Source organism: Hordeum vulgare, chromosome 1H, assembly GCF_904849725.1.
Source record: "Hordeum vulgare subsp. vulgare chromosome 1H, MorexV3_pseudomolecules_assembly, whole genome shotgun sequence".
NCBI lineage: Eukaryota > Viridiplantae > Streptophyta > Magnoliopsida > Poales > Poaceae > Hordeum > Hordeum vulgare.
The window spans coordinates 512,502,244-512,523,240 of record NC_058518.1 but is presented as its reverse complement, the minus strand read 5'-3'; positions in this window follow the sequence as shown (position 1 = coordinate 512,523,240).

The following is a 20,997-nucleotide window of genomic DNA, read 5'->3' as shown; positions in this document are numbered from 1 at the left end:
GGCTTCCCCGGGGTGGGTTGCCCCCCCCCCCCCCCCCGGTGAACTCCCGGAACCCATTCGTCATTCCCGGTACATTCCCGGTAACTCCGAAAACCTTCCGGTAATCAAATGAGGTCATCCTATATATCAATCTTCGTTTCCGGACCATTCCGGAAACCCGCGTGACGTCCGTGATCTCATCCGGGACTCCGAACAACATTCGGTAACCAACCATATAACTCAAATACGCATAAAACAACGTCGAACCTTAAGTGTGCAGACCCTGCGGGTTCGAGAACTATGTAGACATGACCCGAGAGACTCCTCGGTCAATATCCAATAGAGGGACCTGGATGCCCATATTGGATCCTACATATTCTACGAAGATCTTATCGTTTGAACCTCAGTGCCAAGGATTCGTATAATCCCGTATGTCATTCCCTTTGTCCTTCGGTATGTTACTTGCCCGAGATTCGATCGTCAGTATCCGCATACCTATTTCAATCTCGTTTACCGGCAAGTCTCTTTACTCGTTCCGTAATACAAGATCCCGCAACTTACACTAAGTTACGTTGCTTGCAAAGCATGTGTGTGATGTTGTATTACCGAGTGGGCCCCGAGATACCTCTCCGTCACACGGAGTGACAAATCCCAGTCTTGATCCATACTAAATCAACTAACACCTTCGGAGATACTTGTGGAGCATCTTTATAGTCACCCAGTTACGTTGCGACGTTTGATACACACAAAGCATTCCTCCGGTGTCAGTGAGTTATACGATCTCATGGTCATAGGAATAAATACTTGACACGCAGAAAACAGTAGCAACAAAATGACACGATCAACATGCTACGTCTATTAGTTTGGGTCTAGTCCATCACGTGATTCTCCCAATGACGTGATCCAGTTATCAAGCAACAACACCTTGTTCATAATCAGAAGACACTGACTATCATCGATCAACTGGCTAGCCAACTAGAGGCATGCTAGGGACGGTGTTTTGTCTATGTATCCACACATGTAAATGAGTCTTCATTCAATACAATTATAGCATGGATAATAAACTATTATCTTGATACATGAATTATAATAATAACTATACATTTATTATTGCCTCTAGGGCATAATTCCAACTGATCCTACATATTCTACGAAGATCTTATCGTTTGAACCTCAGTGCCAAGGATTCATATAATCCCGTATGTCATTCCCTTTGTCCTTCGGTATGTTACTTGCTCGAGATTCGATCATCAGTATCCGCATACCTATTTCAATCTCGTTTACCGACAAGTCTCTTTACTCCTTCCGTAATACAAGATTCCGCAACTTACACTAAGTCACATTGCTTGCAAGGCTTGTGTGTGATGTTGTATTACCGAGTGGGCCCCGAGATACCTCTCCGTCACACGGAGTGAAAAATCCCAGTCTCGATCCATACTAACTCAACGAACACCTTCGGAGATACCTGTAGAGCATCTTTATAGTCACCCAGTTACGTTGCGACGTTTGATACACACAAAGCATTCCTCCGGTGTCAGTGAGATATATGATCTCATGGTCATAGGAACAAATACTTGACACGCAGAAAACAGTAGCAACAAAATGACACGATCAACATGCTACGTCTATTAGTTTGGGTCTAGTCCATCACATGATTCTCCTAATGATGTGATCCCGTTATCAAGTGACAACACTTGCCTATGGTCAGGAAACTTTGACCATCTTTGATCAACGAGCTAGTCAACTAGAGGCCTACTAGGGACAGTGTTTTGTCTATGTATCCACACATGCACTGTGTTTCCAATCAATACAATTATAGCATGGATAATAAACGATTATCATGAACAAAGAAATATAATAATAACTAATTTATTATTGCCTCTAGGGCATATTTCCAACAGTCTCCCACTTGCACTAGAGTCAATAATATAGTTCACATCACCATGTGATTCCAACGAATCCAACACCCATATAGTTATGGGGTCTGATCACGTTTTGCTCGTGAGAGAGGTTTTAGTCAACGGTTCTGAAACTTTCAGATCCGTGTGTTCTTTACAAATCCTTATGTCATCTTATAGATGCTGCTACTATGTGCTATTCGGAAATACTCCAAATATCTACTCTACTATACGAATCCGTTTCACTACTCATAGTTATTCGGATTAGTGTCAAAGCTTACATCGACGTAACCCTTTACGACGAACTCTTTAACCACCTCCATAATCGAGAAAAATTCCTTAGTCCATCAGTTACTAAGGATAAATTTTGACCGCTGCTAGTGATTCAATCATGGATCACTCTATGTACCTCTCAACAGACTTGCTGCAAGGCACACATCAGGTGCGGTACTCAGCATGGCATACTTTAGAGTCTACGGCTAAGGCATAGAAGACGACCTTCGTCTATTCTCTTTATTCTGCCGTGGTCGGGTTTTGAGTCTTACTCAAATTCACACCTTACAACGCAACCAAGAACTCCTTCTTTGCTGATCTATTTTGAACTCCTTCAAAAACTTGTCAAGGCATGCATCTTGTTGAAACTTCCATTAAGCGCTTTCGATCTATCTCCATAGATCTTTGATGCTCAACGTTCAAGTAGCTCAATCCAGGTATTCCTTTGAAAACTCCTTTCAAACAACCTTGTATGCTTTACAGAAATTCTACATTACTTCTGATCCACAATATGTCAACCACATATACTTATCAGAAATTCTATAGTGCTCCCACTCACTTCTTTGGAAATACAAGTTTCTCACAAACTTTGTACAAACCCAAAATCTTTGATCATCTCATCAAAGTGTATATTCCAACTCCGAGATGCTTGCACCAGTCCATTGAAGGATCACTGGAGCTTGCACACTTGCTAGTATCTTTAGGATCGACAAAACCTCATGGTTGTATCTCATACAATGTTTGCTCAAGGAAACCGTCGAGGAAACAATATTTTGACATCCTACATGCAATATTTCATAAATAATGCAGCAACTACTAACATAATTCTAACAGACTTTTAGCATCGCTACGAGTGAGAAAGTCTCATCATAGTCAACTGTTTGATCTTGTCAGAAACATCTTTCTGACAAGTCGAGCTTTTCTTAATAGTGACTTATCACCATCATCGTCTGTCTTCCTTTTAAAGATCCATCTTTACTCAATAGTCCTATGACCATCAAGTAGTTCTTCCAAAGTCTACACTTTGTTTTCATACATGGATCCTCTCTCGGATTTCATGGCTTCCAGCCATTTGTCGGAATCCGGGCCCACCATTGCTTTCTCCATAACTCATAGGTTCACTGTTGCTCAACAACATGACCTCCAAGACAGGGTTACCGTACCACTCTGCAGTAGTACGCGACCTTGTCAACCTACGAGGCTTGTAGTAACTTGATCCGATGCTCGATGATCACCACCATCAGCTTTCACTTCAATTGGTGTAGGCGCCACAGGAACAACTTCCTCGCCACACACTGGTTGAAGTGATGGTTCAATAACCTCATCAAGTTCTACCACTCTCCCACTCAATTCTTTCGTGAGAAACCTTTCCTCGAGAAAGGATCCGTTTCTAGAAACAAACACTTTGCTTTTAGATCTGAGATAGGAGATGTACCCAACTGTTTTGGATATCCTATGAAGATGCATTTATCTGCTTTGGGTTCGAGCTTATCAGTCTGAAACTTTTTCACATAAGTGTCGAAGCCCTAAACTTTCAAGAAACGACAGTTTAGATTTCTCTAAACCTCAACCTATACCGTGTCATCTCAACGGAAATACGCGGTGCCCTATTTAAAGTGAATGCGGTTGTCTCTAATGCATAACCCATAAACAATAGTGGTAATTCGATAAGAGACATCATAGCATGCACCATACCAAATAGTGCATGGCTATGACGTTCAGACACATCATCACACTATGATGTTCCAGGTGGCATGAACTGTGAAACAATTTCCACATTGTCTTAACTGCGTACCAAAACTCGTAACTCAGATATTCATTTCTATGATCATATCGTAGACAGTTTATCCTCTTGTTATGACGAACTTCACTCCGAAACAGAATTGAACTTTTCAATATTTCAGACTTGTGATTCATTAAGTAAATACTCTTGTATCTACTCAAATCGTCATTGAAGTAAGAACATAATGACATCCACTGCGTGCCTCAGCACCCATTGGACTGCATACATCAAAATGTATCACTTCCAACAAGTTACTATCTTGTTTCATCTCAATGAAAACAAGGCCTTGCTCATGTGGTGTGATTTGCATGTCACTAGTGATTCAAAATCAAGTGAGTATAAAGATCCATCAGCATGGAGCCTCTTCATGCAATTTATACCAACATGACTCAAGCGGCAGTGCCACAAGTAAGTGGTACTATCATCATTACCTCGTATCTTTTGGCACCAATATCATGAACATGTGTAACACTACAATCGAGATTCAATAAACCATTGAAGGTGATTATTCAAGCAAATAGAGTAACCATTATTCTCTTTAAATGAATAATCATATTGCAATAAACACGATCCAATCATGTTCATGCTTAACGCAAGCACCAAATAACAATTATTTAGGTTTAACACCAATCCCGATGGTAAAGGGAGCGTGCGACGTTTGATCATATCAACCTTGAAAACACTTCCAACACGTATCATCACCTCGCCTTTAGCTAGTCTCCGTTTATGTCGTAGCTTTCATTTCGTGTTACTAATCACTTAGCAACCGAACCGGCATCCAATACCCTCGTGCTACTAGGAGTACTAGTAAAGTACACATCAACATCATGTATATCAAATATACTTCTTTCGACTTTTGCCAGCCTTCTTATCTACCAAGTATCTAGAGTTGCTCCGCCTCAGTGACTGTTCCCCTCATTACAGAAGCACTTAGTCTCGGGTTTGGGTTTAATCTTGGTTCTCTTCATTAGTGCAGCAATTGTTTTGTCGTTTCACGAAGTATCCCTTCTACCCCTTGCCTTTCTTGAAACTTAGTGGTTTTACTAACCATCAACTATTGATGCTCCTTCTTGATTTCTACTTTCGCAGTGTCAAACATCGCGAATTGCTCAAGGATCATTGTATCTATCCTTGATATGTTATAGTTCATCACGAAGCTCTCACAGCTTGGTGGCAGTGACTTTGAAGAACCATCACTATCTCATCTGGAAGATTAACTCCCATTTGATTCAAGCGATTGTCGTACTCAGATAATCTGAGCACACGCTCAACGATTGAGCTTTTCTCCCTTACTTTGTGGACAAAGAATCTTGTCAGAGGTCTCGTACCTCTTAACAAGGGCACAAGCATGAAATCAAAAATTCATCTCTTTAGAACATCTCTTATGTTCCGTGACGTTTCAAAATGTCTTCGGCGCCTTGCTTCTAAGCCATTAAGTATTTTGTACTGAACTATCGTGTAGTCATCAGAAACGTGTATGTCAGATGTTCACAGCATCCACAGACGACGCTCGAGGTGCAGCACACCGAGTGGTGCATTAAGGACATAAGCCTTCTGCGCAGCAACAAGGACAATCCTCTCCAAAGTTTGCTACTATCAACTTTCAACTAAATTTTCTCTAGGAACATATAAAAATAGTAGAGCTATAGCGCAAGCTACATCGTAATTCACAAAGACCATTAGACTATGTTCATGACAATTAGTTCAATTAATCATATTACTTAAGAACTCCCACTCAAAAAGTACATCTCTCTAGTCATTTGAGTGGTACATGATCCAAATCCACTATCTCAAGTCCGATCATCACGTGAGTCGAGAATAGTTTCAGTGGTAAGCATCTCTATGCTAATCATATCAACTATACGATTCATGCTCGACCTTTCGGTCTCATGTGTTCCGAGGCCATGTCTGCACATGCTAGGCTCGTCAAGCTTAACCCGAGTGTTCTGCGTGTGCAACTGTTTTGCACCCGTTGTCTGTGAACGTTGAGTCTATCACACCCGATCATCACGTGGTGTCTCGAAACGAAGAACTGTCGCAACGGTGCACAGTCGGGGAGAACACAATTTCGTCTTGAAATTTTAGTGAGAGATCACCTCATAATGCTACCATCGTTCTAAGCAAGATAAGGTGCAAAAAGGATTAACATCACATGCAATTCATAAGTGACATGATATGGCCATCATCATGCGCTTCTTGATCTCCATCACCAAAGCACCGACACGATCTTCTTGTCACCGGCGTCACACCATGATCTCCATCATCATGATCTCCATCAACGTGTCGCCATCGGGGTTGTCGTGCTACTCATGCTATTACTACTAAAGCTACGTCCTAGCAATATAGTAAATGCATCTGCAAGCACAAACGTTAGTTTAAAGACAACCCTATGGCTCTTGCCGGTTGCCGTACCATCGACGTGCAGTCGATATTAACTATTACAACATGATCATCTCATACATCCAATATATCACATCACATCGTTGGCCATATCACATCACAAGCATACCCTGCAAAAACAAGTTAGACGTCCTCTAATTTTGTTGTTGCATGTTTTACGTGGTGACCAAGGGTATCTAGTAGGATCGCATCTTACTTACGTAAACACCACAACGGAGATATATGAATTGCTACTTAACCTCATCCAAGGACCTCCTCAGTCAATTCCGATTCAACTAAAGTTGGAGAAACTGACACCCGCCAGTCATCTTTTAGCAACGGAGTTACTCGTAGCGATGAAACCAGTCTCTCGTAAGCGTACGAGTAATGTCGGTCCAAGCCGCTTCAATCCAACAATACCGCGGAATCAAGAAAAGACTAAGGAGGGCAGGAAAACACACATCACCGCCCACAAATACTTTTGTGTTCTACTCGAGAATACATCTACGCATGAACCTAGCTCATGATGCCACTGTTGGGGAACGTCGCATGGGAAACAAAAAATTTCCTACGCGCACGAAGACCTATCATGGTGATGTCCATCTACGAGAGGGGATATTCGATATGCGTACCCTTGTAGACCGTACAACAGAAGCGTTAGTGAACGCGGTTGATGTAGTGGAACGTCCTCACGTCCCTCGATCCGCCCCGCGAACCGTCCCGCGATCAGTCCCACGATCTAGTGCCGAACGGATGGCACCTCCGCGTTCAGCACACGTACAACTCGACGATGATCTCGGCCTTCTTGATCCAGCAATAGAGACGGAGAGGTAGATGAGTTCTCCGGCAGCGTGATGGCGCTCCGGAGGTTGGTGGTGATCTTATCTCAGCAGGGCTCCGCCCGAGCTCCGCAGAAACGCGATCTAGAGGTGAAACCGTGGAGATATGTGGTCGGGCTGCCGTGGCAAAGTTGTCTCAAATCAGCCCTAAAACCTCCGTATATATAGGTGGGAGAGGGGGGCCTTGCCTTGGGGCTCAAGAGGCCCCAAGGGGGTCGGCCAAGCCAAGGGGGGGAAGGTCTCCCCTTCCAAACTGAATCCAACTTGGTTTGGAAGGTGGAGACCTTCTTCCCTTTCCCACCTCCTCCTTTTTTTTCTTTTTCTCTTTGATTTTCTTTCTATGGCGCATAGGGCCTTCTTGGGCTGTCCGACCAGCTCACTAAGGGCTGGTGCGCCACCCCCAAGGCCTATGGGCTTCCCCAAGGTGGGTTGCCCCCCCCCCCCCCCCGGTGAACATCCGGAACCCATTCGTCATTCCCGGTACATTCCCGGTAACTCCGAAAACCTTCCGGTAATCAAATAAGGTCATCCTATATATCAATCTTCGTTTTCGGACCATTCTGGAAACCCTCGTGATGTCCATGATCTCATCCGGGACTCCGAACAACATTCGGTAACCAACCATATAACTCAAATACGCATAAAACAACGTCGAACCTTAAGTGTGCAGACCCTGCGGGTTCGAGAACTATGTAGACATGACCCGAGAGACTCCTCGGTCAATATCCAATAGCGGGACCTGGATGCCCATATTGGATCCTACATATTCTACGAAGATCTTATCGTTTGAACCTCAGTGCCATGGATTCATATAATCCCGTATGTCATTCCCTTTGTCCTTCGGTATGTTACTTGCCCGAGATTCGATCGTCAGTATCCGCATACCTATTTCAATCTCGTTTATCGACAAGTCTCTTTACTCGTTCCGTAATACAAGATCCCGCAACTTACACTAAGTCACATTGCTTGCAAGGCTTGTGTGTGATGTTGTATTACCGAGTGGGCCCCGAGATACCTCTCCGTCACACGGAGTGACAAATCCCAGTCTCGATCCATACTAACTCAACGAACACCTTCGGAGTTACCTGTAGAGCATCTTTATAGTCACCCAGTTACATTGCGACGTTTGATACACACAAAGCATTCCTCCGGTGTCAGTGAGATATATGATCTCATGGTCATAGGAACAAATACTTGACACGCAGAAAACAGTAGCAACAAAATGACACGATCAACATGCTACGTCTATTAGTTTGGGTCTAGTCCATCACATGATTCTCCTAATGATGTGATCCCGTTATCAAGTGACAACACTTGCCTATGGTCAGGAAACTTTGACCATCTTTGATCAACGAGCTAGTCAACTAGAGGCCTACTAGGGACAGTGTGTTGTCTATGTATCCACACATGCACTGTGTTTCCAATCAATACAATTATAGCATGCATAATAAACGATTATCATGAACAAAGAAATATAATAATAACTAATTTATTATTGCCTCTAGGGCATATTTCCAACAAAGACATGGATCCAAACCACCAATGCTCCTAACCCTGGAACAAGAACATCAACCAAGAGAAGAAGGAGAGGAGCTTTACCGGAGTCCATGGCACTTGGAGGAGGAAGGAGAAGTGAAGCAAACCCTCCAACTCAATGGAGAGAAGGAGCTCCACGTATAGAGATCGAAATAGGAGGAGTTCGGGGTTGGGGAGGGAGGAGCCGCGAGGAAGAAGAAAGAGGCAGCAAAAAAGGGCTCCCCCTCCTTTATATTGCCCAAGGGGTACGGGCCAGCGGTAGTACCGCTGTCGTCCTGGCGGTAGTACCGCTGGCTGCAGCGGTAGTACCGCTGGGGTCCTGGCGGTAGTACCGCTCCCCCTGGCAGTAGTACCGCTCCCCCTGAGACAGCCCTAAAAATTTCCTAGTTAGGTCGTGGTAGATTGGGATCCTGGCGGTAGTACCGCTATCCATGGCGGTAGTACCGCTGGGGTCCTGGCGGTAGTACCGCTACCCCTGGCGGTAGTACCGCTGCAAATGTCACAACGGGACCTAGGAGAAGAGAAGAACGTGGGCAAATGACAAGTAAGTGGAAAAAGAAGATAGCACCAGAAATATATACTGACTTGTCATTTTATATCCTTTCTCCGATATGAGAGAAAGGTGGGGGGGGGGGGGGCGGTGGCCGAGGCCACCTATGTTTGAGACAAAGGTATGACACCGCGAAGAATTATCCTTGGGTTCATGACCGATGCTCGTCTTTGAAGCACAAGTGCCATTTGACAATGGCTAAAGTGAAAGACTAGATCGATATATGCATAATGGGGGGAGGAAAAGTTCATTGAGAGAACAACACCCCCCCCCCCATGTCCATGCCTACATCTAGACCAAGATAGAATGCATAGTGAGGTGCAACATGCCTAGCTTCAATCCACATTACTTGAATCAATGATATTTAGCTCATGCCTTAACTCCCGGAACCTTGCTTCATCTAGAGGCTTAGTGAAAATATCTGCAAGTTGCTCTTCAGTGAGGATGAAGTGAACCTCAATACCACCTAGCTTGATATGTTCACGAATGAAGTGATGACGAATATCAATATGCTTGGTTTTGCTATGTTGCACTGGGTTGAGGGAAATCTTGATAGCACTTTGATTGTCACATAGAAGAGGCACTTTGTCACAAGTGACACCGTAATCCTTTAAAGTTTGCCTCATCCATAGAAATTGTGCACAACAACTTGCAGCTGCCACATACTCAGCTTCGGTGGATGATAGAGAGACACAATTCTGCTTCTTTGAAGACCAACTTACCAATGAGCGACCAAGGAATTGGCATCCTCCAGAAGTTGACTTGCTCTCCAAACAATCTCCTGCCCAATCTGAGTCAGAATAGCCAACTAGATTGAAGTTTGCTCCTTTGGGATACCAAAGACCAAAGTTTGGGGTATGAGCCAAATATCGAAAGATTCGCTTAACAGCCATATAATGACTTTCTTTTGGTGCGGATTGAAAGTGTGCACATATTCCTACACTCAACATAATATCCGGTCTAGATGCACAAAGGTAAAGGAGGGATCCAATCATGGAGCGATATACCTTTTGATCCACTGCTTTACCATTGGGATCACTGTCAAGCTTGCATCTTGTTGGCATGGGGAACTTGACCGGTTTGACATCTTCGAGCTCGAAACGTTTGAGCATGTCTTGAGTGTACTTGGCTTGTTTGATGAAGGTCCCTTCTAGGCCTTGTTTAATCTCGAACCCGAGGAAGAACTTCAACTCTCCCATCATGGACATCTCAAATTTCTCAGTCATTAGTGCAACAAATTCTTCATTGAAGGAAATGTTAGGAGAGCCAAAGATAATATCATCAATATATAGTTGGCATATGAACAAATCCCCTTTAACCCTCTTAGTAAAAAGAGTGGGATCTATCTTCCCAATTTCAAACCAACGATCTTGTAACAACTCAGTAAGATACTCATACCACGCACGTGGGGCTTGTTTAAGGCCATAGAGTGCCTTATTAAGTTTGTACACATGATTGGGGAGCTTGGGATGTTCGAATCTCGGGGGTTGTTTGACATAGACCAACTCATTTAAAGGACCATTAAGAAAGGAACTTTTCACATCCATTTGTTGTAATTTGAAGTTATGATGAGAAGCAAATGCAAGCAACATGCGAATAGATTCTAGACGAGCAACAGGGGAAAAGGTTTCACCGTAGTCGATACCCTCGACTTGGGAGTAGCCTTGAGCCACCAATCTTGCCTTGTTTTGAATCACAATCCCATTGGCATCTTGCTTGTTCTTGAATATCCATTTGGTCCCGATGACATTATGTTCCTCCGTTGGCCTAGGCACTAAATCCCAGACTTGGTTGCGCTCGAAGTTGTTAAGCTCTTCATGCATGGCCATAAGCCAATCCTCATCATCGAGCGCTTCCTGTACCTGTTGAGGTTCACAATACGAAACAAACGCGTGATGCTCACAATAATTCCAAATCTGTTGACGGGTGGATACTCCCCTTTTCAAACTGCCAAGTACATTCTTCATAAGATGTGACTTGACTCTCAGCTTGTTCGCCATCTTGGCTGCTCGACGCTCCAAGAGTTCTTCATTGGATAACGGGAGAGCATCGACTTGTTTACTTTGCTTGCCCTTGCGTCTTGAGCCTCCCTTGGCACCGACTATTGGTGCTGCAGAAGGGAATTGTGAGACAGTATCCTGATCATCTTGTCCTTCGACTTGAGCAGGTTCACTAGTTTGTTCTTGTATTTGTGGTTGCTCTTGATCTTGATCTTGTGCTTCTACTTGGTCTGGGTCTCGTGGTTGCACTTGATCTTGATCATGAGCAGGTTCGGAGTCTTGGGAGAGTGCTTGAATATCATGAGGCACATCATCATTGTTGGGCAATTTATCTTGACCTTGAGCTTGTTCATTTTGTTGAGAGTCTTCTCTTTGTTCATCGGAAGCGTGTGGGGCTTGTGGAGGTGATGGCTCCACTTTAGTAGAGCATTATCCTTCTCCTTCGGCCACAAGGGGTTCCTCAATGGGGAGTATTTGACCAATGCCCATTCTTCTTATGGCTTGGGGAGGAATTTCATCACCTACATCACAAAGACCACTTTGCTCCACTTGGGAGCCATTATTTTCATCAAACTCCACGTTACACGTCTCCTCAATGAGTCCGGTGGACTTGTTGAGGACACGGTAAGCATGAGAGTTTGTAGCATAACCAACAAAGATGCCCTCATGTGCTCTAGAATCAAATTTAGCTAAACGTGCACCTTTCTTGAGAATGAAACACTTACAACCGAATACCCGGAAGTACTTGAGATTGGGTTTGTTTCCAGTTAGAATCTCATACGGAGTCTTGTTCAAGCCTTTGCGGATATAGAGCCGATTGGATGCATGACATGATGTGTTGATGGCCTCTGCCCAGAAGTTATATGGAGATTTGAATTCTGCCATCATTGTCCTTGCAGCGTCTATCAAGGTCCGGTTCTTCCTTTCTGCCACGCCATTTTGTTGAGGGGTATATGGTGCAGAATATTGGTGTTTTATTCCCTCATCACCTAGAAACTCATCCAAGGTGTAGTTCTTGAACTCGGTGCCGTTGTCACTTCTAATCATCAAGATCTTTGCTTCATGTTGACGTTGGGCTTCATTAGCAAAGTTGATGACAGTTTGTTGAGTTTCACTCTTCTTTTTGAAGAAGTATACCCAGGTATATCTTGAGTAGTCGTCAACAATCACCAAGCAATACTTTCTGCCTCCAAGACTATCAAATGATGGAGGGCCAAACAGATCCATATGGAGAAGCTCCAATGGCCTCTTAGTGTAGATAAGAGTCGTTGGACGATGAGCAGTTTCATGAATCTTTCCTTCAATGCAGGCACTGCAAACACGATCTTTAGCAAAACTCACATTTGTTAGTCCACGAATATGGTCCCCTGTCAGAAGACTTTGCAAAGATCTCATATTGACATGAGCTAAACGGCGATGCCAAAGCCAGCCCACATCAACTTTAGCCATTAAACATGTCGCGGTCTTCGTGGGTCGCTTTGAGAAGTTCACCACATAAAGACCATTTTCGACATATCCACCATAGGCTACTTTAAGAGTCTTGCTCCTCAGGAGGACCATAGTATCAAGATTAAAGAATGTGAAAAAACCCATAATTGCAAGTTGACGAACCGAAAGTAAATTGTAGGCAAGTGACTCAACAAGCATGACCTTCTCAATAGATAACTCTTGAGAGACAACCACCTTACCAAATCCCAATACCTTTGACGAGGATGCATCAGCGAATTGGACATGGTTGGGCATAGATAGAGAAGGATGCACATCCACCACTAAGTCCTTGCTTCCGGTCATATGATTTGTTGCTCCACTATCGAGCAACCATGACACCCCACCGGAAGTAAACTCCTGCAATAGATCAAGGCTTGGTTTTAGGTACCCATTTTTAATGGGTCCTTTCATGTTAGAGACAAGGGTCTTAGGAACCCAGATAGCCCATTCAATATACTCATTGTAGGAACCAACAAATCTGGCATAAACATACCCATCACTAGCACAACATAAGACATAAGAAGAATTGAGTTTGTCGGCTGTGTTAGTAGGAATGGTTTTGCCCTTCTTGAGGTTTCCATAGTCCACCTTGTTCCTGTTCACCTTCTGAGTCCCCTCACCCTCTTTGACAAAGATGTCCATGAGGGTAGGAGATTGTTTGTTCCTGTTCCTCCTTTTACCTTTTGACTTGGAGGTAAGTCCAAGTCCCTCCTTTCCTACAACACCTTTTTGAGTGCTCAAGAGGTCGTTCAGGCTTTTCTCACCTTGTATGCATGCCACAAGGCCCTTCTCAAGTTTCTCCTATAACTTGGCATTTTCCTCCACAAGATGTACATGCTCACAACAGGGATTAGTTGCACACGCATTATCAATTAACACAAAGGGAGGACAAGTAGAGATCTCCTTGGTAAGCTTTGCTTGGAGTTGATCATGAGACTCTTTCAGAGAGAAATGAACACCTTTCAAGACCTTGTGGGCCTTGTCAAGTGTGTCAAACTCCTCTTTGAGTCTGTCATGGCCAACCCCAAGAGCATACTTTTCAGACTTAAGCATACGGGTAAGAACAACATCATGATCTAGTTTCTTTTGCATTTTAGCGCAGTCATCGTTATATGACTCCTCAAGAGCCAAACGAAGAGTGCACTCCTTTTCTAGAGCAGTAGATAATTCAACAATTTTATCGGCATAGTCACGACTGTGTCCCTGAAGCTCGGAGATGGTCTCCTCATGAGACTCAATGAGGTCAGTGGCCTCACCCAGTTGTTCCAAGAGAGCAACAAAGTGCTTCTTGGGTTCTCCCTTAATAGTGCACAGAAACTTGTCAAGATCATGCTCATTAAGTTCCCCAACATCACTATCATCAACACAATTTAACAATGAAGGAGCAGTAGCGATGTTGGTCTTAATGATGGGAGTTACCTGATTGATACCTTTTGCCATGAGGCACTTGGTGATGTGGTTCTCGTTGGGGGCGTCGAAGAGAGACACCTTCTGGGGAGAGGTAGTGGCAATAGCAACAGTTGTTGTTGCCACTGCATCATCATCATCATCATCATCGGAAGGGTACTCTTCAAGGGCCACCATCCCTTTTGGGTGGGGTTTCTTCACAAAGTTGTTCTTGATTGGAAATGATTTGGTTTTGTCTTTGCGAATGAGCTTGCCCCCGTTGTCTTCCCTTTTCTCATAGGGACATTCGGCCACGAAGTGACTCACGTCACCACAGTTATAACATGTCCTTACTCGTTGTTTGGGTTTGAATCCACTCGAGTTGTTCTTGGTGAAGGTGGGTCTTGAGTTCCTCTTGTTGCCCCCAGAATTGCCTTGATGCAAGACCCATGTGCTCATGATAGGCATACTTTGTGTCTTCAGGGCAGCTCTCCTCTTCCTCATCCTCTTCTTCTTCTTCATGCATTGCTCTTGCTTTCAACGCAAGGTTGGGTGAAGTTGTCTTTGAGCGAACACGAGCAAGTGCATTGTCGGCTGTTTCGTTCATGATTGACATTGCAATGAATTCATCCAACACCTCACTGGAAGACAAGGAGTGGAAGTCTGGCCGCTGACGAATGACAGATGACATGGCTTTGTTGAAAGGCATGATGGCTTTGAGAAACTTTTGCTTGACCCATGTATCATCCACATCCTTGCTCCCATGATCCTTGAGTGCCACAGCAATAGCAGTCACCCTCCGATAGAGATCACGAGGGTCCTCGTCTTCCTTCATCACAAACTCATCGGCCTTATCAAGTATCACTTCATAGTTGGATCGTTGAATGCTTGAGCTTCCCTTGTACAACACCATAATATGCTCCCAACAATCCTTGGCCAATGTGAAGGGACGCAAGTGAGGAAGATCTTCAGGTGGCACTACGGACTGGAGAATAAACAAAGCGGAGTGATTGTATTGATTGTTTGCATCTTCTCTTGGAGTGAGGTTGCTTGGATCATGGGGATAATATCCTTGCTCGATGATTCTCCACAAGTTTGTTGAGCTGTGATTCAAATGAGACTTAATAGAAAATACCCAGTTAGCAAAGTCACCTTTTACAAGCTTAGGAGGAGGACCTGTTGGAATTATGCCCTAGATGCAATAATAATATAGTTATTATTATAATTCCTGTATCAAGATAATCGTTTATTATCCATGCTATAATTGTATTGAATGAAGACTTATATACATGTGTGGATACATAGACAAAACACTGTCCCTAGCAAGCCTCTAGTTGGCTAGCCAGTTGATCAAAGATAGTCAGTGTCTTCTGATTATAAACAAGGTGTTGTTGCTTGATAACTGGATCACGTCATTAGGAGAATCACGTGATGGACTAGACCCAAACTAATAGACGTAGCATGTTGATCGTGTCATTTTGTTGCTACTATTTTCTGCGTGTCAAGTATTTGTTCCTATGACCATGAGATCATATAACTCACTGACACCGGAGGAATACTTTGTGTGTATCAAACGTCGCAACGTAACAGGGTGACTATAAAGATGCTCTACAGGTATCTCCGAAGGTGTTCGTTGAGTTAGTATGGATCGAGACTGGGATTTGTCACTCCGTGTGACGGAGAGGTATCTCGGGGCCCACTCGGTAATACAACATCACACACAAGCCTTGCAAGCAATGTGACTTAGTGTAAGTTGCGGGATCTTGTATTACGGAACGAGTAAAGATACTTGCCTGTAAACGAGATTGAAATAGGTATACGGATACTGACGATCGAATCTCGGGCAAGTAACATACCGAAGGACAAAGGGAATGACATACGGGATTATATGAATCCTTGGTACTGAGGTTCAAATGATAAGATCTTCGTAGAATATGTAGGATCCAATATGGGCATCCAGGTCCCGCTATTGGATATTGACCGAGGAGTCTCTCGGGTCATGTCTACATAATTCTCGAACCCGCAGGGTCTGCACACTTAAGGTTCGACGTTGTTTTATGCGTATTTGAGTTATATGGTTGGTTACCGAATGTTGTTCGGAGTCCCGGATGAGATCACGGACGTCACGAGGGTTTCCGGAATAGTTCGAAAACGAAGATTGATATATAGGATGACCTCATTTGATTACCGAAGGTTTTTGGAGTTACCGGGAATGTACCGGGAATGACGAATGGGTTCCGGGAGTTCACCGGGGGGGGGGGGGGCAACCCACCCCGGAGAAGCCCATAGACCTTGGGGGTGGCACACCAGCCCTTAGTGGGCTGGTGGGACAGCCCAAGAAGGCCCTATGCGCCATAGGAAGAAAATCAAAGAGAAAAGAAAAAAAAAGAGAAGGTGGGAAAAGGGGGAAGGACTCCTCCTTCCAAACCTAGTTGGACTCGGTTTGGAAGGGGAGGGCTGCCCCCCTTGGCTCGGCCGAGACCCTTAGGGGTCCTTGGACCCCAAGGCAAGGCTCCCCCTCTTCCTCCTATATATACGGAGGTTTTAGGGCTGATTTGAGACGACTTTTCCACGGCAGCCCGACCACATACCTCCACGGTTTTTCCTCTAGATCGTGTTTCTGCGGAGCTCGGGCGGAGCCCTGCTGAGATAAGATCACCACCAACCTCCGGAGCGCCGTCACGCTGCCGGAGAACTCTTCTACCTCTCCGTCTCTCTTGCTGGATCAAGAAGGCCGAGATCATCATGGAGCTGTACATGTGCTGAACGCGGAGGTGCCGTCCGTTCGACACTAGATCGTGGGACTGATCGCGGGACGGTTCGCGGGGCGGATCGAGGGACGTGAGGACGTTCCACTACATCAACCGCGTTCACTAACGCTTCTGCTGTACGGTCTACAAGGGTACTTAGATCACACATCCCCTCTCGTAGATGGACATCACCATGATAGGTCTTCGTGCGCGTAGGAAAAGTTTTGTTTCCCATGCGACGTTCCCCAACAGTGGCATCATGAGCTAGGTTCATGCGTAGATTTCTTCTCGAGTAGAACACAAAAGGTTTTGTGGGCGGTGATGTGCGTTTTTCTACCCTCCTTAGTCTTTTCTTGATTCCGCGGTATTGTTGGATCAAAGCGGCTCGGACCGACATTACTCGTACGCTTACGAGAGACTGGTTTCATCGCTACGAGTAACTCCGTTGCTCAAAGATGACTGGCGGGTGTCAGTTTCTCTAACTTTAGTTGAATCGGATTTGACCGAGGAGGTCCTTGGATGAGGTTAAATAGCAACTCATATATCTTCGTTGTGGTGTTTGCGTAAGTAAGATGCGATCCTACAAGATACCCATGGTCACCACGTAAAACATGCAACAACAAAATTAAAGGACGTCTAACTTGTTTTTGCAGGGTATGCTTGTGATGTGATATGGCCAACGATGTGATGTGATATATTGGATGTATGAGATGATCATGTTGTAATAGAAAATATCGACTTGCACGTCGATGGTACGGCAACCGGCAGGAGCCATAGGGTTGTCTTTATAACTAACGTTTGTGCTTGCAGATGCGTTTACTATGTTGCTAGGATGTAGCTTTAGTAGTAATAGCATGAGTAGCACGACAACCCCGATGGCGACACGTTGATGGAGATCATGGTGTGGCGATCGTGCCGGTGCTTTGGTGATGGAGATCAAGAAGCACGTGATGATGGCCATATCATGTCACTTATGAATTGCATGTGATGTTAATCCTTTTATGCACCTTATTTTCCTTAGAACGACGGTAGCATTATGAGGTGATCTCTCACTAAAATTTCAAGATGAAATTGTGTTCTCCCCGACTGTGCACCGTTGCTACAGTTCGTCGTTTCGAGACACCACGTGATGATCGGGTGTGATAGACTCAACGTTCACATACAACGGGTGCAAAACAGTTGCGCACGCGGAACACTCGGGTTAAGCCTAACGAGCCTAGCATGTGCAGACATGGCCTCGGAACACATGAGACCGAAAGGTCGATCATGAATCATATAGATGATATGATTAGCATGGGGATGCTTACCACTGAAACTATGCTCAACTCACGTGATGATCGGACTTGAGCTAGTGTAAGTGGATCATGAACCACTCAAATGACTAGAGAGATGTACTTTTCGAGTGGGAGTTTAGCAAGTAATTTGATTAAGTTAAACTCTAATTATCTTGAACATAGTCTAAGTCCACTTTGAATATATTTGTGTTGTAGATCATGGCTCACGCGACAGTCACCCTGAATTTTAATACGTTCCAAGAGAAAGCTAAGTTGAAAGATGATGGAAGCAACTTTGTAGACTGGGCTCGTAATCTTAAGCTAATCTTACAAGCTGGGAAGAAGGATTATGTCCTTAATGCTGCGCTAGGAGATGAACCACCCGCTACGGCTGATTAGGATGTTAAGAACGCTTGGTTAGCACGTAAGGAGGACTACTCGGTAGTTCAATGTGCAGTCTTGTATGGCTTAGAACCGGGACTTCAACGTCGCTTTGAGCGTCATGGAGCATTTGAGATGTTCCAAGAGTTGAAGTTTATCTTTCAGAAGAACGCCTGGATCGAGAGGTATGAGACCTCCGATAAATTCTATGCTTGCAAGATGGAGGAGAACTCGTCTATCAGTGAACATGTGCTCAAAATGTCTGGGTACTCAAACCGTCTAGCTGAGCTGGGGATTGAACTCCCGCAAGAGGCTATCACTGACATAATCCTTCAATCACTACTGCCAAGCTATAAAGGCTTTGTGTTGAACTACAACATGCAAGGGATGAACAAGTCTCCGGGCGAGTTGTTTGCGATGCTGAAAGTTGCAGAGTCTGAACTCCGTAAAGAGCATCAAGTGTTGATGGTGAATAAGACTACTAGTTTCAAGAGAAACGGCAAAGGCAAGAAGGGTAATTCAAAGAAGAGCGGCAAGCCTGTTGCCAATCCGACGAAGAAACCCAAAGCTGGACCTAAGCCTGAAACAGAGTGTTACTATTGCAAGGATATGGGTCACTCGAAGCGCAATTGCCCCAAGTATCTGGCTCATAAGAAGGCGGGCAAAGAAAAATCAGGTATATTTGATATACATGTTATTGATGTGTACTTAACCGGCTCTCGTAGTAGTGCCTGGGTATTCGATACCGGTTCTGTTGCTCATATTTGCAACTCGAAACAGGAACTGCGGAATAGACGAAGGCTGGCGAAAGATGAAGTGACGATGCGCGTAGGAAATGGTTCCAAGGTTGATGCAATCGCCGTCGGCACGATTTCACTTCAGTTACCATTAGGATTAGTTATGAACTTAAAGCATTGTTATTTAGTGCGTGCGTTGAGCATGAACAGTATATCTGGATCTTGTTTATTGCGAGACGGTTACTCTTTTAAGTCAGAGAATAATGGTTGTTCTATTTCTATGAGTAACATCTTTTATGGTCATGCACCCAATGTGAGAGGATTGTTCATATTGAATCTTGATAGTGATACACACATACATAACATTGAGACCAAAAGAGTTAGAGTTAACAATGATAGCGCCATATTTTTGTGGCACTGCCGCTTAGGTCATATTGGTGTAAAGCGCATGAAGAAACTCCATGTTGATGGACTTTTGGAGTCACTTGACTTTGATTCACTTGACACGTGCGAACCATGCCTCATGGGCAAGATGACTAAAACTCCGTTCTCCGGAATAATGGAGCGTGCAAGTGACTTGTTGGAAATCATACATACCGATGTGTGTGGTTCGATGAGCGTAGAGGCACGCGGCGGATATCGTTATTTTCTCACCTTCACTGACGATTTGAGTAGATATGGTTATGTCTACTTAATGAAGCACAAGTCTGAAACATTTGAAAAGTTCAAGCAATTTCAGAGTGAAGTTGAAAACCATCGTAACAAGAAGATCAAGTTCCTACGGTTTGATCGTGGGGGTGAATATCTGAGTTTCGAGTTTGGTGCTCACTTAAGACAATGTGGAATTGTTTCACAGTTGACACCGCCTGGAACACCACAGCGTAATGGTGTGTCCGAACGTCGTAATCGTACTATATTAGAGATGGTGCGATCTATGATGTCTCTTACCGATTTGCCGTTATTGTTTTGGGGTTATGCATTAGAAACAACTGCATTCACTTTAAATAGGGCACCATCAAAATCCGTTGAGACGACACCATACGAACTGTGGTATGGCAAAAGGCCAAAGTTGTCGTTTCTTAAAGTTTGGGGATGTGATGCTTATGTCAAAAAGCTTCAGCCTGAAAAGATGGAACCCAATGCGGAAAAGTGCATCTTCATAGGTTACCCAAAAGAGACAGTTGGGTACACCTTCTATCTCAAATCCGAGGGCAAAGTGTTTGTTGCTAAGAACGGAACTTTTCTCGAGAAGGAGTTTCTCTCGAGAGAATTGAGTGGGAGGAAGATAGAACTTGACGAGGTTGTCGAACCTCTCATCCCTCTGGATGGTGGCGCAGGGCAAGGGGAAACCTCTGTCGTTGGACGCCGCTTGAGGAGGAAGTTAATGATGATGATCATGAAACTCCGGGTCAAGTTTCTGTCGAACCACGCAAGTCGACGAGACCACGTGCTGCTCCAGAGTGGTACGGTAATCCCGTCTTATCAATCATGTCGTTGGACAACAATGAACCTGCAAATTATGAAGAAGCAATGGTGGGCCCAGATTCCAACAAATGGCTAGAAGCCATGAAGTCCGAGATAGGATCCATGTATGAGAACGAAGTGTGGACTTTGGAAGTACTGCCTGAGGGCCGCAAGGCTATTCAGAACAAATGGATCTTTAAGAGGAAGACGGACGCTGACGGTAATGTGACCGTTTATAAAGCTCGATTTGTGGCAAAGGGTTTTTCACAAGTTCAAGGAG